Source organism: Alosa pseudoharengus, unplaced genomic scaffold (genome assembly GCF_046254945.1).
Source record: "Alosa pseudoharengus isolate Yale_2024_CS ecotype anadromous, Long Island Sound unplaced genomic scaffold, YU_APseudo_1.1 YU_APseudo_1.1_scf_1, whole genome shotgun sequence".
In the NCBI taxonomy this organism is placed as follows: Eukaryota; Metazoa; Chordata; class Actinopteri; order Clupeiformes; family Clupeidae; genus Alosa; species Alosa pseudoharengus.
In genome coordinates, this window is record NW_027468564.1 from 25,442,732 (window position 1) to 25,457,686 (window position 14,955).

The 14,955-nt window shown below is 42.2% G+C and overlaps 1 pseudogene; it reads right to left on the minus strand.

Moving 5' to 3' along the window:
• LOC143117720 (structural maintenance of chromosomes protein 6-like) overlaps positions 1-14,679 on the minus strand; it is a 35,970-nt pseudogene extending 21,291 nt beyond the window's left edge.
• Between the last annotated feature and the right edge of the window lie 276 nt (positions 14,680-14,955).

The window sequence follows — 14,955 nt, forward strand, 5'->3', positions numbered from 1 at the left end:
TTTAGATATTTAAATACTAAAATAGTAAATACTATACTAATACTATAAAATACTATAATACCAACGCCACACACGCACATTCATAAGGTAGGCTACAGTCTCTGCACGAAATAGACCAGCATCTCGGACAGAGTTCACGTTAGGTTTCGTTGAAAATAAGCTTAATAGTTTGGTGAAATTTGGAGAGGAGTGGAGCTGTTAACTAACGTTTATAACTAAGGTGAAGTTAGCTAGTCAGTACCAGCATGGATCGCTATTTAGTAGCCTAAGGAAAGTAACAGATGTCAGGACAGATGGACAGGATTCTGCTGCATGCTCTTCAGACAAAGTTACAACTTCGGAGGAAACATTGGAAACGAGAAAGAAAATACAGTGACGATTAAATGTTAAATATGGATTTACAGTAACGATTGACAAAACTGGAGAGGAGGTAGGGTGCGTCTAGATTTCTAGGCTAGAGAAAGAGTGCTGTGAGGTGTCTTTTACCCTTTCCAACAATACCTCTGTGAGAGCGGTTTTTCCACACTGGCATATCTAAAGTAAAGGGCAAGGCTGGAACATAGACTGTATAAAATAACCCCCCCCCCCCCCACACACACACACACACACACAATAGTGGTCCGTGGATTACTTGTTTGTCAGGATGGTGGTCCTGGTCCCTGGCACAGAACCAGTTGAAAATCCCTGGTATAGACCAAGATACGTTGGGAAGGCCCATTCATGTGAATAGAACTTTCTGCAGCACTCTGAAGAGCCGTGTAATAAATAAATCTAAACCATTGTTACCTTTAGAGGAATATAGCAGAGGTTGACTAAACAGTTTGAATTCAATGTTTCTTAAGTTTCTCACACACACAAACCCAGACACACCTTAATTAGCAGTATGGTCTCGATTCCCCTCATGTCGATCAAACAGTTGGCCACATTGGGGTCATCGATCTCCAGGGACTGTAGTACACTGGGGTACTGCGGGTGATTGACAGCCCTAGAAGCAGAGGTCAAAGGTCAACTAGGTAAAGAATAACCTAACCCACAGCAGTACCCCAGTTTTGTACAGTTTGAAATTTACATGAGCCCATTTGTGTGTTTGTATGTGTTACTGTACGTGGTGGCAGAAACAATGGATGTATGAGTGGCATGTAAGATGTGTGTTTGCGTGTATCTGTGTGCGAAACTGTGTGTGAGACTGTGTGTGCATGTATAAAGTACAGACCGTTTTGTGATGTCGTGGCACGTATCGCTGAATTGGTTGACTATAATGCTGGGTTTCTTGTCCTTGAGGCATCTCAAAATTAGTTCCTCAAGGTGGTGCTTATCTCTGTGGTTGTCACAGCAGAAGGATGTCAACAAGTTCTTCAGACAGGTCTCAACAGCCAGAGCCAGAGACGGGTCCTTCAGACGTATACAGTAACCTACCACACAACAAGGTCGTTACTCACATTGAAAACATATGCAAACAATATCATGAATGTATTAAAGCTCAGGTATGCCCGACTACAAACCGTTACCGATCCACTGGGAATTCACCCGATACTCTGCTTCTGTGTGTGCATTATGTAGGCTACATGTCAGTTATGTGTGTAGCATTATGTAGGCTACATGTCAATTATGTGTAGCATTATGTAGGCTACATGTCAGTTATGCGTATCATTATGTAGGCTACATGCCAGTTATGCGTGTAGCATTATGTAGGCTACATGTCAATTATGTGTAGCATTATGTAGGCTACATGCCAGTTAAGGCCTATTCACACCAAGAACGTTAACAATAACGATAACTATAAGCATAACGATAAAAGCGTTCACACTGAACAACGATAAACAAAGTCTCTCCTTGTGTTGTGACGGTTAAAATTCGATGGGTTCTGATTGACTATTAGCTTTTTATCGTTCTGAAAATCACTCTGAAAGTGATCCCCAACGATATCGTTCTTCATGTCATTATCGTTATAGTTTATGTGTGAACATCGTCATTCATATTAACGAGAACAATATTTATTTATTGTAGGGATGCACGATATATCGGCGGCCGATATATTATTAGCCGATAAGTGAAAAATTGAAAATATTATTATCGGTCCGATAACAGAATTCTGGCCGATAATTTGCGCCGATATTTTTTAAAGTCCTAATTTAGGCCTACGTAAGGTCCGTCTGGCTACACGGAGCTTGGTTGGCTATACTTGAGCTTGGTTGGCTATACTTTTTCCTCAATATAATGTCAGCGGTGTGAATGTATTTCACCACTCTAACAAAATCTGTGGATATGCGTTCATTTGGGAATCTGTGCATCTCAAAATCCTCTCGTGAATGATCCGATCAGAGTGGAGCTCAGCCCTATCTAGAGCCGTCTTGTGCTGGTGTGTTTGCACTTTACCGCGCTGGTCGGGGAAACAAATAAACAAACTCGTTAGTTGGACGAGTACATAAGTAGGCCTAGTTCTAAGTTGTGTTTTAGTATTATATTTGCATTACTTTAGCTTGGGTTTTGTATTATTACCTAGAAATATGCTAACCATTCGTGCTTCAGTTCCAGACAGGTCATCATAATAAGTTATTAAAACCTTCGGGGCTAACTCCTTTTATTTCTGCTGCAGCAGATTGTGCGCAACAGAGTAGACAGACATAAGATACAGTCTGAGGAGTTGCAGCTTTATTCAGTTACCCGCACTCACTCGCAATTCACTGACGTCAGGTTCACTTAAAGGAGCCACACACTACTGTAGGGCTAGGCTACTGTTATGTTGTTGACTGCCATACTATTGAGGACTATTATGAGTTCTGTCCATCATTTGGTGGTAGGTAAAATTACTGCAATAAAATTATGCTTATTAAATGCTTTCCCTAAATCACTTTTCACAATTCAAGAGTAATATTATCGGTTATCGTATCGGTATCGGCCACAACAAACCAATAAATATCGGTTATCGGCCCTAAAATTCCATATCGGTGCATCTCTAATTTATTGTTATCGTTATCGTTCTTGGTGTGAATTATGTAGGCTACATGTCAGTTATGCGTGTAACATTATGTAGGCTACATGTCAGTTATGCATGTAGCATTATGTAGGCTACATGTCAGTTATGCGTGTAGCATTATGTACGCTACATGTCAGTTGTGCATGTAGCATTATATATATTTTGTGATTTATTGCCAATTAAAGGCATAGACAATTCTAAGGCTGTTTAAAACATATGTACGGTAGAATTTCTCTATGTCCGGTATTTTGGTATGTTACCGGACATTTTGTCCTGTCAAAAAAAAGTCAAGCCTAACCTCTGAATAGCATATGCTATACATTGTGTATGTTTACTAACTAGTTCGCCATGCAAAGCTACTGTAAGATAGCTAAATCCAACTTTGTAGGCTTATATTTAATGCATTCTGCACACAGTTAGCATAAGTGTTGCTCAACTCAGCTGCATGTTAAAAAGCACATGCCATCACTGGTAAGAGAGTGTTTGTGTGAGAGTGTGAACTGTGTGTCAGTGTGTTTATTCATCAGTGTGTGTGTGTGTGCATTTTCTAACCCAGTGGTCCCACAGGTTTCCTCACAAAATGTCCCTTGTCGTAGGCCTCGTCGATGGCTTTGAGCAGAGCGGGCATGTTCTCCCCAAAACGACGGATCTGATTGGTGCGGCTGGCCTCCAGCTGATTCAGGCTTTTCTCCTTGGAGTTACAGGAGTGCTGCAGGTCTTCCTCCTCACGTCTACAACAGGAAACCAGCGAAGGTGGCAGGAAAAAAAGAGAATGTGATGAGAGGTAGATGGCAAGCAACAACTTGACTTAAAGTGGGAACCCTGAACTTCACTTCATATACATTTCCCTGAGAAAAAAAAAACCCTGTTACATTTAGTTTACATGTTGACAATTAGTGGTTTTGGTTGTTGTTGGTGGTGTTATTGCATCCTCTTATTTACAATACACAATTATTCCCTAAAGATTTCAGAGCTCCTGTAGCCTCATGTGCAGTTCAAAACATTGCAACAATTGTTTGTGAATAGGTCTTAGCAGAGGTGGGACCAAGTCACTGTTTGGCAAGTCACAAGTAAGTCCCAAGTCTTAGCAGTCAAGTCCAAGTCAAGTCCCAAGTAAAGACAGAGAAGGGCAAGTCGAGTCCAAGTTCAAGTCACCTCAAAGCTAAGTCGAGTCCAAGTCCAAGTCCCAATCTTTTTCAAGTCCTGAACAAGTCATCAGGTACTCTTCACTTAATAATGCCATTATTAGACTATCGATCATAATTTTAACACATCAATCTAATCTACAGTATTTTTTTATAAATACAGATTAAAATATGTTCAATGGTTCTGTCTTGAAATCTTTTACGATATATGCATGCGCATACCTGTGAAATATACGCATGAGCATACCTGTGTAATCTGTACGAAACGGATAGCTACAAGACACTCAGCACAGCAGCAAATATATATTGTTTTTCCAAATTGCGACGTCCACTGTAAGGATGAGTAATAATTTGACTGATGGCATTTCACTGTGTTAGGCCACAGATTTGCCTGCAACCAATTTATTAGGCTGTCTGCCAGTGGCGACTCATGAGGGAAGCCAAGGTCATGGTTAATGATTACAATAAATGGTGACGAGAAGAATCGTCACATAGGCTACATTAGTAAATTGCTGCAGTTAAATATTTTAAGTTTTTATTAGGGCTGTCAAACGATTAAAAAAACTAATTCATCTCATATTTTGAAATGAATTAATCTAGATTAATTGCGATTAAAAATTAAATTTTCTCCCTAAAGTATAAGCTTCTTATATGGCATAAATCACAAAATTACTGAGTAACCACAAAGGTAAAAGTGAAACACTTTATATTATTTAAAGGATAATAATGACAAAGTAATTTTGTTTTAAAGTATTCATTTCTTAAATACTATGTGATGCTGTTTAACCCTCATAGGGTGTTCGTTTTTTTGTTACACAGGAGGTGCTGCTGGGTCTAGTGGACCCATTGCATTTTAGGCCTTTTAATTCAACATAATCAAACCTTTTTTTTTTAAATACTCACTAGATCCAATCCAATCCAATCCACTTTATTTATATAGCACAGTTTAAACAAACACAAGGTTCCCAAAGTGCTGTACAGCAAGATAAGAAACACACAAGACACCACAGAAGCACAATAATAGGATAAAGTATTACAATTTAAAAGATAAAAAAAAACTAACTAACTAGACCACTAGATGGTTACTTCATCCCAATTGCAAGTAATGTAAACAACACATATGTTAAATGTGTTGCCTTTACCTTTGTTAAATCACAATTATGAATAGAAGTGCCACTCGATTTTGTTTATTTTTGTATTAAAATATAACAAAATGAGGGAAATGCATCATAAAACAGTCATAACTGGAAAATAATCAACAATTGTACAAATGAAGGAAGTTTTATTTATTTGAATTTCATTAAAAATTTAACATACTCAATAACATCTGTCTGAACAACACATTGAAGCCATTGAACACGGCAATTTTATACCAGACTATACCACACATGAGGGGCAGAGTCTCACTGTGTGTATTGCATATGTATTTTTTGATAGGGGCATGATGGCATGAAAAGGTAAAAAGAAGAATTGATGTCTTGTGCATGAGTGACATGCACAAGACATCGAGCATGTAGGTCCTGGTAGCATCCGAATCACATTGGTAGCCATGCAGGGGGGTTCATTTCTTGAGCAGGAAGACCATTCAATTCTACAATTTTTTGACATCCATATGTTGTCATTTGCAAGCTGCTGACAGTCTAGTCCAATGTCTGGCTGCTCAATGGCTGGTTCTATGGCTGGCTGCTCAACGGCTGGTCCTGCGGCTTGCTGCTCATCGGCTGGTCCTGGCTGCTGACGAGCTGGTCCTGTGGCTTGCTGCTTATTGGCCGGTCTTGGGGCTGGCTGCTGGCGGGCTGGTCCTGAGGTTCGCTTGCGTTTCGATGTAGGCTGACGGGGTAGTCCTACAGCTAGCTGCTCACGGAATGGTCCTGGGGCTGGCTGCTTTCGGGCTGGTCCTGGCTGCTCACGGGCTGGTCCTGGCTGCTCACGAAATGGTCCTGGGGCTGCCTACTTGCGGGCTGGTCCCGGCTGCTCACAGGTCCTGGCTGCTCACGGGCTGGTCTGCTTGCGTGCTGGTCCTGGCTGCTCACGGGCTGGTCTGCTAGCGGGCTGGTCCTGGCTGCTCACGGAATGGTCCTGGGGATGGCTGCTCGCAGGCTTGTCCTGGCTGCTGAAGGGCTAGTTCTGAGGCTCTTTTACGTTTCGGAGCTGGCTGATGCTTATCCTCCTCTTCAAACTCAGTGTCGGACTCTGAATTTTCAGAAATGTTATCCTCATTTCTTTGAAACTATTTGCTCTGCATCACCATCAAAACCCTCTGACACACACACACACACACACAGGACCTGATTTCCACACTTTAACTAGTTCCGGGTCCAGTGGACCCGAACATCCTGTGTGTAATATAAATGTGAAGGGGGGGTATGCAGGGGGGGTTCATTGAAAATGTTTTCTGATTTATGTTCCTCATAGAAAATGAGCCAAGGCCAATGAATCTTAGTTTAAAAAAATAATTATTTGTATCATTTTTATTAAGCTAAAAACTGAAAACGGGTCCCACAGACCCGAACACCTTATAAGGGTTAACTCATTTGTAAAAGATGCACTGTCACTTTAAGCCCATTGTGTGCCACTGTCCACACGTTCTCCTAATGATCTTTTTTTACCAGCTCCATTCAAATATAGCTATGGCTAGTCCACAAACTCTAACATTGTTTGGGCCACATGTATAGCACAATATTAACAATGATAAGCATGATATTAAGTTGGCACAAACAGCTTTCATTCCTTTGGAAATAAAAGCATGTAATGACATGATGCTTGCTAGACATTTTCTGTTTGCAATTAAAAGTGAATTATGAGCCTGGTATAGCCAGTAGCCACCTAGCTACGTGGAATGCGTTTCAATCGGCATAATATCATATGCTTCATGTAAACGAATTATTGAAGACTTCCAGACTCACCAGTTCCATTACACAAAGGCAAAGACAACTCTTCAAATTCTTGTCCATTTTCCAAATCACAGTGAGTGCAGCCTATGTCAAAGTGCCCTGGCTCTCACAGTTTATAACAGTAGTGAGTACCGGATAAATCCGCAATTTCCTCTAATCTCGTCTTTGTTTCCTTCACGATTTCCCTTCATAGGCCTACGTTTCTCTCCCTTTCGTGCGCGCTGAGATGTGTTCTCAATTAAATGGAGTAGGCTAGCATACGTTCATCTATTAAATGGAGTAGGCTAGCATACGTGGATCTTAATGGAGAGGACCCGAAAAGTATCATCTTTATGTAACATGCTGTTGATACATTTTGACATTGTAAATGTTCTCTAACAAGAGTGCAAATCAGTTTGCAGTAAAGCTAATATTTATTTAATGTTGGTCCTTCCTCGGTCTCTTGCCTACACACAGTGCGTAATGCGTGTGGTGTAGAGATGCGCGGTTCGCGGTTACAGCCGCGGACTCCGCGGTTAAACCGCGGATCGGGCGGATGACGTGAAGAAATATAATATTTTAATTAAATTCGGGCGGGTGGCGGTTGAACCAATCAAATGAAAAAATATAGCCTATACATTGTTAAATTGTGTTACCTACATCCGAAAAAAAACGAGCACACTTTGAAATAGTCAAATTTTCATCAGGCAGTTTGGCCTAGTTGCTTCTATGCATGCTGCTTTGTTTATCTATCAGAGACGGTGTTGCGGAATTGGTGTATTCGATGTTTCACTGAGCAACCCCTCACGCACGCACGCACGCACACACACACACACACACACACACACACACTAAAGGTAACAAAGTTTAAATTAAGTAGCCTATCGTAGCCTACCAGCATGTTTTTCTCTCCAGTGTGCAATAAGAAAGTAGAATAGGCTACAGTGCAAGTTGACCGATGATTCATCTCCCATGTCGCTGCAGAGCCTTGGTAGGCCACTAAGCAAATCTGCAACCTATGAGCCCAGCTGCCAGTATTGGAGGAGGCCTAAACACATTACACATTACATTACATTTAGCAGACACTTCTTGACCAAAGTGACTTACATATGTCAGCTATATCACAATGGATCACATTGTCCCCGGAGCAACTTGGGGTGAAGTGCCTTGCTCAAGGGCACAACGGTGGAAGCCGGGATTTGAACCAACAACTTTCAGGCTACTGCACGCAAGCCCAGCTCCTTAACCACTACACTACCACCGCCCGTAAACATCTCGTAGATGAGACTGACTGGGTTATTTTGTTTCGATATTATATATAAAACACATAGTCATTTTAGCCTACCATTCAGGGAATAGGCATTTAAAAGGGAGACAGATTGTAGTGTGATATGACTCAGAACTGACATCGGGCAATGGCAGTGCGAGATGTTCAGAACGTAAGAGCTAAAACTCAGTAACATCCACAGCGGAAAAAAGAAGGTAAGAAAAATAGTCGGAAAACTTAGATGTGTAAGGCAAGCAAGCAAGTTGTTACTAAAAATGTAAACATGCACATTGCACTGCTGTGCGGTGGGTTACAGTGCGTAAAGTAGCCTATAATGTGAATGACTTGTTATTTTATTAAGGATTTCTTTCTTTTTGCAAAAAATAAAAGTACAATAGGCATTAATTAGTAGGCTAAATAGCAGCATGTTGAAATGATGTGCTAAATTGCGTTTTTTATTACAATGATACAATTGTAGGCTACAGGCTGCGTTTTATTTGGAGACTTTTGCGAGACAGAGACTGAGTTTGCTGCTGATATTCTGGGGATAGGCTACAACATAGCCAATGTGGGACTTTAGCCTTTTAATATATTTGCATTAGATTAGTCTTTCTAGAACAGGCAAGAGCTTTCTAGCCTCACGTCAGCAGCACCGCATCACCCATATACATTAAAACAACCAGCGGATGGCGGGCGGGTGCGGATTTGAAAATTGGTCAAAAAACGTTGGTGCGGATGGATGGCGGATGGATGATAAGTTTTGCTATGCGGTTACGGTTGAAATAATAGCCCATCCGCGCATCTCTAGTGTGGTGGTAGCAGCAGCACTGATCACTGTGCTCTGCCTGTTTGTGTCCACTGTGTGTTTTTTTTTTTCGTCGCGAGGTGAAAGCATCTCTGGGGTGACTGGTCCACGATCAGGAAATTCATTTTTTGACTCGAGACATGTCAAGTCATTACAAGTCAAAGAGGCAAAGTCCGAGTCAAGTCTCGAGTGAATAGTATTCCAAGTCGAGTCGCAAGTCATGCCGAATTTTATCAAGTCGAGTCTGAAGTCATTCAAATCATGACTCGAGTCCAAGTCATGTGACTTGAGTCCACATGTCTGGGTCTTAGTGAGTTATGAGTCCTCTTGACTTCTTCTAAGCTGTCCCACACATTGGTGCTACTTTTACAGCTAGAATGCTTTGTGAATTACTCAAAAAATGACTATGACAAACCAGGTGCAATTAATTCAGGATACATGTGGGTTCTCGTTGGTTGACCTCTGACCTGGTGTTGTGGAGGTTGACCTTTGATGTGGTGTTGTAGAGGTGGTGTTATGTAGGTTGACCTCTGACCTGTTCTCATGAAGGTGGTGTTGTGTAGGTTGACCTCTGACCTGGTGTTGTGTAGGTGGTATTGTGTAGGTTGTGTAGGTGGTATTGTGTAGGTTGACCTCTGACGTGGTGTTGTGGAGGTTGTGTTGTGTAGGTTGACCTCTGACCTGGTGTTGTATTGGTGGTGTTGTGCAGGTTGACCTCTGACCTGGCGTTGTGCAGGGTGTCCGTGGCGATGGCGATGGCCTGCTGGATCTGCTCCAGCTGCTGGTTGAGGGTGGAGTCGCGCTGCGCCAGCTCCTCCAGCTCCCGCTGCAGTCCCGCCAGGCGCACCTCACGAGCCTGGCTATCCGTCACCGACGCCTGGCTGATGCTGAAACACAAATGTGCACCGGCTCTTAGAAACCAGTCATCTATCAATCTTGGCACATTTGTGACCTCCTGCTTTAAAGGGAAACTTGGCAGGATTAGCTATATTTCCCCCTCTGCTAGAAATATTGTGCATTATGCTATTTTAAACTGTGGAAAAGGGTACCGATAAATCACATGGATTTGTTTACAAGCTAATGAAACGGTTAGCATAAGTGAGGCAGAACAATGTGGATGTTACAAGGTAAGAAACACGATTTAAAACTAGTTTCTTGGCTGATACTGAAACACAAATGTGCGACATTTAGAAATGGGAACAACCACTTGCAGTGCATGGGTGCCAAGAAAACGCACACCAATACACAGTACTATTTACCATTTTTGCCACCGATGTCCAACGATAAAAAGTCTCAAATTGAGCTCAAATTTATCCGTACAGTATAGGACCCTTATTTCAACACCTTACCCTCCCACTCACCCTCCTGACACAAATGTGCACACAGCGACATTAAGAATTGGGAACAACCACTTGCAGTGCCAAGAAAACGCACACCAATACACAGTACTATTTACCATTTTAGCCGATGATATACCACGTATAGACAGTATAGGAACCAAATTTCAACACCTCCTCCCACTCACCCTCCTGACAGCACCTAACCACCTGCATCCCCACACCTGGTAGTCTCTACACACCTATGGTCTTCCTCTTACCTGGTTGAGACCTCATCCTTCACTAGGTCACGCCGGTTACTCTTCAGGTTTTGGTAGTTGACCTGAGGAGAGCATTAAAAAGACATTTAACAAAGTATGCAACTATAATATTAGAAAACATATAATGTAAACATGTAAAAAATACGTTTGTCGATTTTGTGTTTTTTGTGTAGCTCAGTGCTTGTAGGGATGGAGTTTTCCCTCTCTGTACCAAGACAGAATTGGAAGGCACAACAAAGTTCATGGTTCCAAAATATATATCGCTTCATTTCCTGGATATAGCTGATCTCTGTGAGCTGGTATAAAAACAGTCCTTAGGCATGGTTCTGAATTACGCCAATAATGAAGTGTCTCAATATCAGCATGCATACGTTATTTAACCATAGCTGACTGAATGGTTTTCTCTCCATACATTTCTGTTGGATCTGACACTGTGGCACAATTGCCCACGGGGACCTAGGTTAAGGTCAGAGTGTGACCCGGGTCCTTTCCCACTCCCACCCCATCTCTCTCTCCCACTATAATATATAAATACCCAATAATATAACATAATAAGTAGCACTAACCAATCTTAATGTCAGCTGTCAGATATTGAGAGTAATGATAGGGGTGGGTTGGGTGTTCTGATCCAGCCAGTGGCATTTGTCAATCACTGAATCACTTTCAGAATCAATGTTAGTCATGTCTGAGACACAGACCCAGACCCAGACACAGACACAGACACAGACACAGACACAGACACAGACACAGACACACCAGTGCCCAGTCCATCTGTTTCTTGAGCTGGTCAAACATCTTGTTCATGTTCTTCAGCGAGGACGGGCCCTTGTACTTCACTTCCATCTCCTTGACCGCTCTCTTAAGCTCATCCAAAGTCTAGAAAGAAACAGGACACAGTGTTTTGCTTGGACACAGGTTTTTGCCACCACTCTTCCTATATTTAGCATCCAATGTCAACAGTTGCATACAAAATGTCAAATTCCCAGTTCCCACAGCCGCCCATCAACAACCAAGACAAATTTACAAAATAGGGTGACATTTACAAAAGGGACATTTAAAATAGGGCCCTGGGGTGACATTTACAAAAGGGACATTTAAAATAGGGCCCTGGGGTGACATTTGCAAAAGGGACATTTTTAAGCGTCAGAGCCCTGGGGTGACATTTACAAAAGGGAAATTTTTAGGCGTCAGGGCCTTGCTTGCCTCTTCCAGCTGGTCCACAGTGTTCTGGGTGAGCTCCTGGATCTGAATGACGGACTCACACTCCTCGTTCATCTGGTCCAGCTGGGCGGCCTTCATGAACAACTACACGCCAATATCATTAAACACTATTTACCAGTCTCAGTGAACATTCTGCTTTCATAACAAGCACACTGGAATGGTGGGCGCTGAAAACAGCAAGGACTGTATTATGTATGAATTGGGCTTACAAAATAATGTTTAACGGCGCTACTTTGAAATAATATTTTATATCATTTTTTGCAATTGTCCCATCTGAATAGGTGTACAATTTACACTCTGGCACCAACTAGAGATGGTGCCAGAGGTCAGGACATACCTTGTATTTCGCTGATCCCCCCTCAGAGTGCCAGAGGTCCCTGCTCATCTCCTGAGTTAGAATGCATGAGGGGTTACACACCTAAGCACCAATCAACAAAGACATCCAGTTACTATAACCTCCACTCACGTTTAATTGAGCTGATTAACAGTTTTAAGTCTCCTTTTATACCCTGATACAAAAGTGGTCCAAAATAGAGAGTAGTTCGTCCTTTTTGGAAGAAACCAGCTGACCTGTCAAAAAAAAGAAAAGTATGCCTTAATCTGCCACAAAACACCAACATAAGTGTATACGGCATACTAGATTAAGTGAGCAGTGTATACTAAATGACTAGGTGTGTATGCATACAAAATGAAGTGTACAGTGTATACTAGATCAAGTGCATATGCATACTAGATGAAGTGTGTATTGCATACTGGATGAAGTGTGTACTGCATACTAGAGGAAGTGTGTATTGCATACTAGATGAAGTGTGTATTGCATACTAGATGAAGTGTGTATTGCATACTGATAAAGTGTGTACTGCATACTAGATAAAGTGTGTATTGCATAATGGATGACCATCACCAGTTTGGCTGCAGAGTTTATACGTCCGGATGCCCTCTCTGGAGATGTGCAGATCCACGATGATGGAGTTGCCATAGAGATGGGGCTTGAAGGCATCAAGCCCCTTGTTGCTGAGAGTGATGGAGTTGCCATAGAGATGGGGCTTGAAGGCATCAAGCCCCTTGTTGCTGAGAGTAATGGACACCTCCGCAGATCTGGCAGCAAAGAGACAAATAGTTACAATTATTACAGTTAGTACGGTGGTTTATGCTAATTAGAAAAACTAAACCATGTATTAACCACACACACGTTTTACTGCAGTGCCCAATGGTAGCCTGGCTAGCGCCACCACTTCTCAATGAGACGTGGTCTGGGAACCAAACGTTCATTTTCTCGTATTTGAAAAAAATGCCCAGATCCGTTTATTGGGTGCCACGGATGTCTATCAAATGTGTCTGTGCATAGCTCATCATCGTCTTGCTTTCCCCCCTTGTTCTGTGATTGGTTCCCTATCTGAGGCAAAAATTAGGGCGGTAGTTTCCAGGCTGCCTTAGCAGCGTGAATTGCGCGCAAGGCAGCATGGGAACACCCAGGCTAATGGCCCAATGGCCCAATGGATCAGAATCAGATCATTGTTTAATCATAAACAAGAATGCAGAAAAGACATGCATGCCCATGTATAGCCAAAGTCCCTTTAGGCAAGTCTCTCCACTCCATTTCTATGGGGGACTTTTTGAGTGCTGTGTCCCCTCATTAGAAAGTCTCTGGTATAGCCCACCGCCGTGTAATAACCTCTTAGCTGAGAATGTAAAACTTTAAAGGTGGTCTAAGCGATGTCAGGTAACCTCATTTCTGTTGGCGTTCAAACAAAACAGAGCCCTAGCTCGCTACTCCCTCCCCCTTCCTCCCGTGCAATTGAAACGCTCTTTTAGTGTTTTGATGGCATATTGACACAGCAGCACATGCACCTTAGCAAGGAAATGTTGACAAGAACATGAGGTATGATCTTAACCTAAGACTAGTCTGTGTGCCAAATGTAAAAGGAACAACAACACAAAGTGTTCTGGGAATATCGAGGAGCCCAAGCGATTGTCTGTACGCGTTTAGGTCCTCCATGTTTATGTACCTTTCCCCCTCCTTGACAACCCATCTGGGTAGGCTGTTGTTGGTCTGAGCATTCCCGTCCAGAGCCAAAATCAGTGCTGTAAGCAATGCAGTCTTTCCACCTGAAGAACACACACACAACAGGGAGTGAGTGAGAGAGATAAGGTAAACACACAAAATAAGGTAAACACACACACAGCTCAAAATAAGGTAAAAACACACACATAGGAACCCCTGCTGACATGGACAAATGCACACAACACAAACACATGCCACAAGAAGAGTCAGCTCAATACAACACGTGTTGTTTAAGTGCACAATCTCTACTTTAGGGAAACAGGCACACAGAAAACAGACTTATCTAAGAACATATAATGATGGTCACATCCACACCACAACAGCGATTAACCATGCCTGAAAGTTAGGCTGCAAAAAAACACAACAGATAATTGGTAGATGAACCACATGTACTTCCATTGTTCCCGACCACAAAGTTGACATTGGGCCCGAACATAACTGGGCCAAGATGAGCATGGCACATGAAGTTCTTCAGGGTGATGCTCTCTATGATGCCCAACGTTGTCTAAATATTTAAAAACAACAAAAAAACTCAATTCCATGTTAAAGTCGACTGACAACAGTAATACACAGTATGGTGTGGCAAAAAAAATAGCAAAATAGCACCTCGTTAGCTTGAGAAGTTGACTGGGTGAAGCCTTCCCCCTCGCCGTATTCGTTTTGTGTTGTAACATTTAACCGCAACATTTTCTGCTCGGTCTGCATAGAGGGTCTCTTTCGTTTTGACATCTTTGCAGCAACTTGCTCTGATGTAGACAACGGTTTAACGCAATACTGAACCAGTCAGTGCACACAAGCATGGACTAATATGCTTTATTTTACAAACGAGGAGGAGCGCCTCTTTGGCGCCACATGTCCTGATGTAAAAATAACGTTAGGCCTATGTTTGCTAGGTTAGCTTGCTGGGAGCTAAGCCAAGAGGTGAGTACTGTTGTTAGCTAAGTTAACAAGTGTGCCTCCAATGTACTATGTTGTTTACGGTTGACTCAAAATATCACGTAAAGT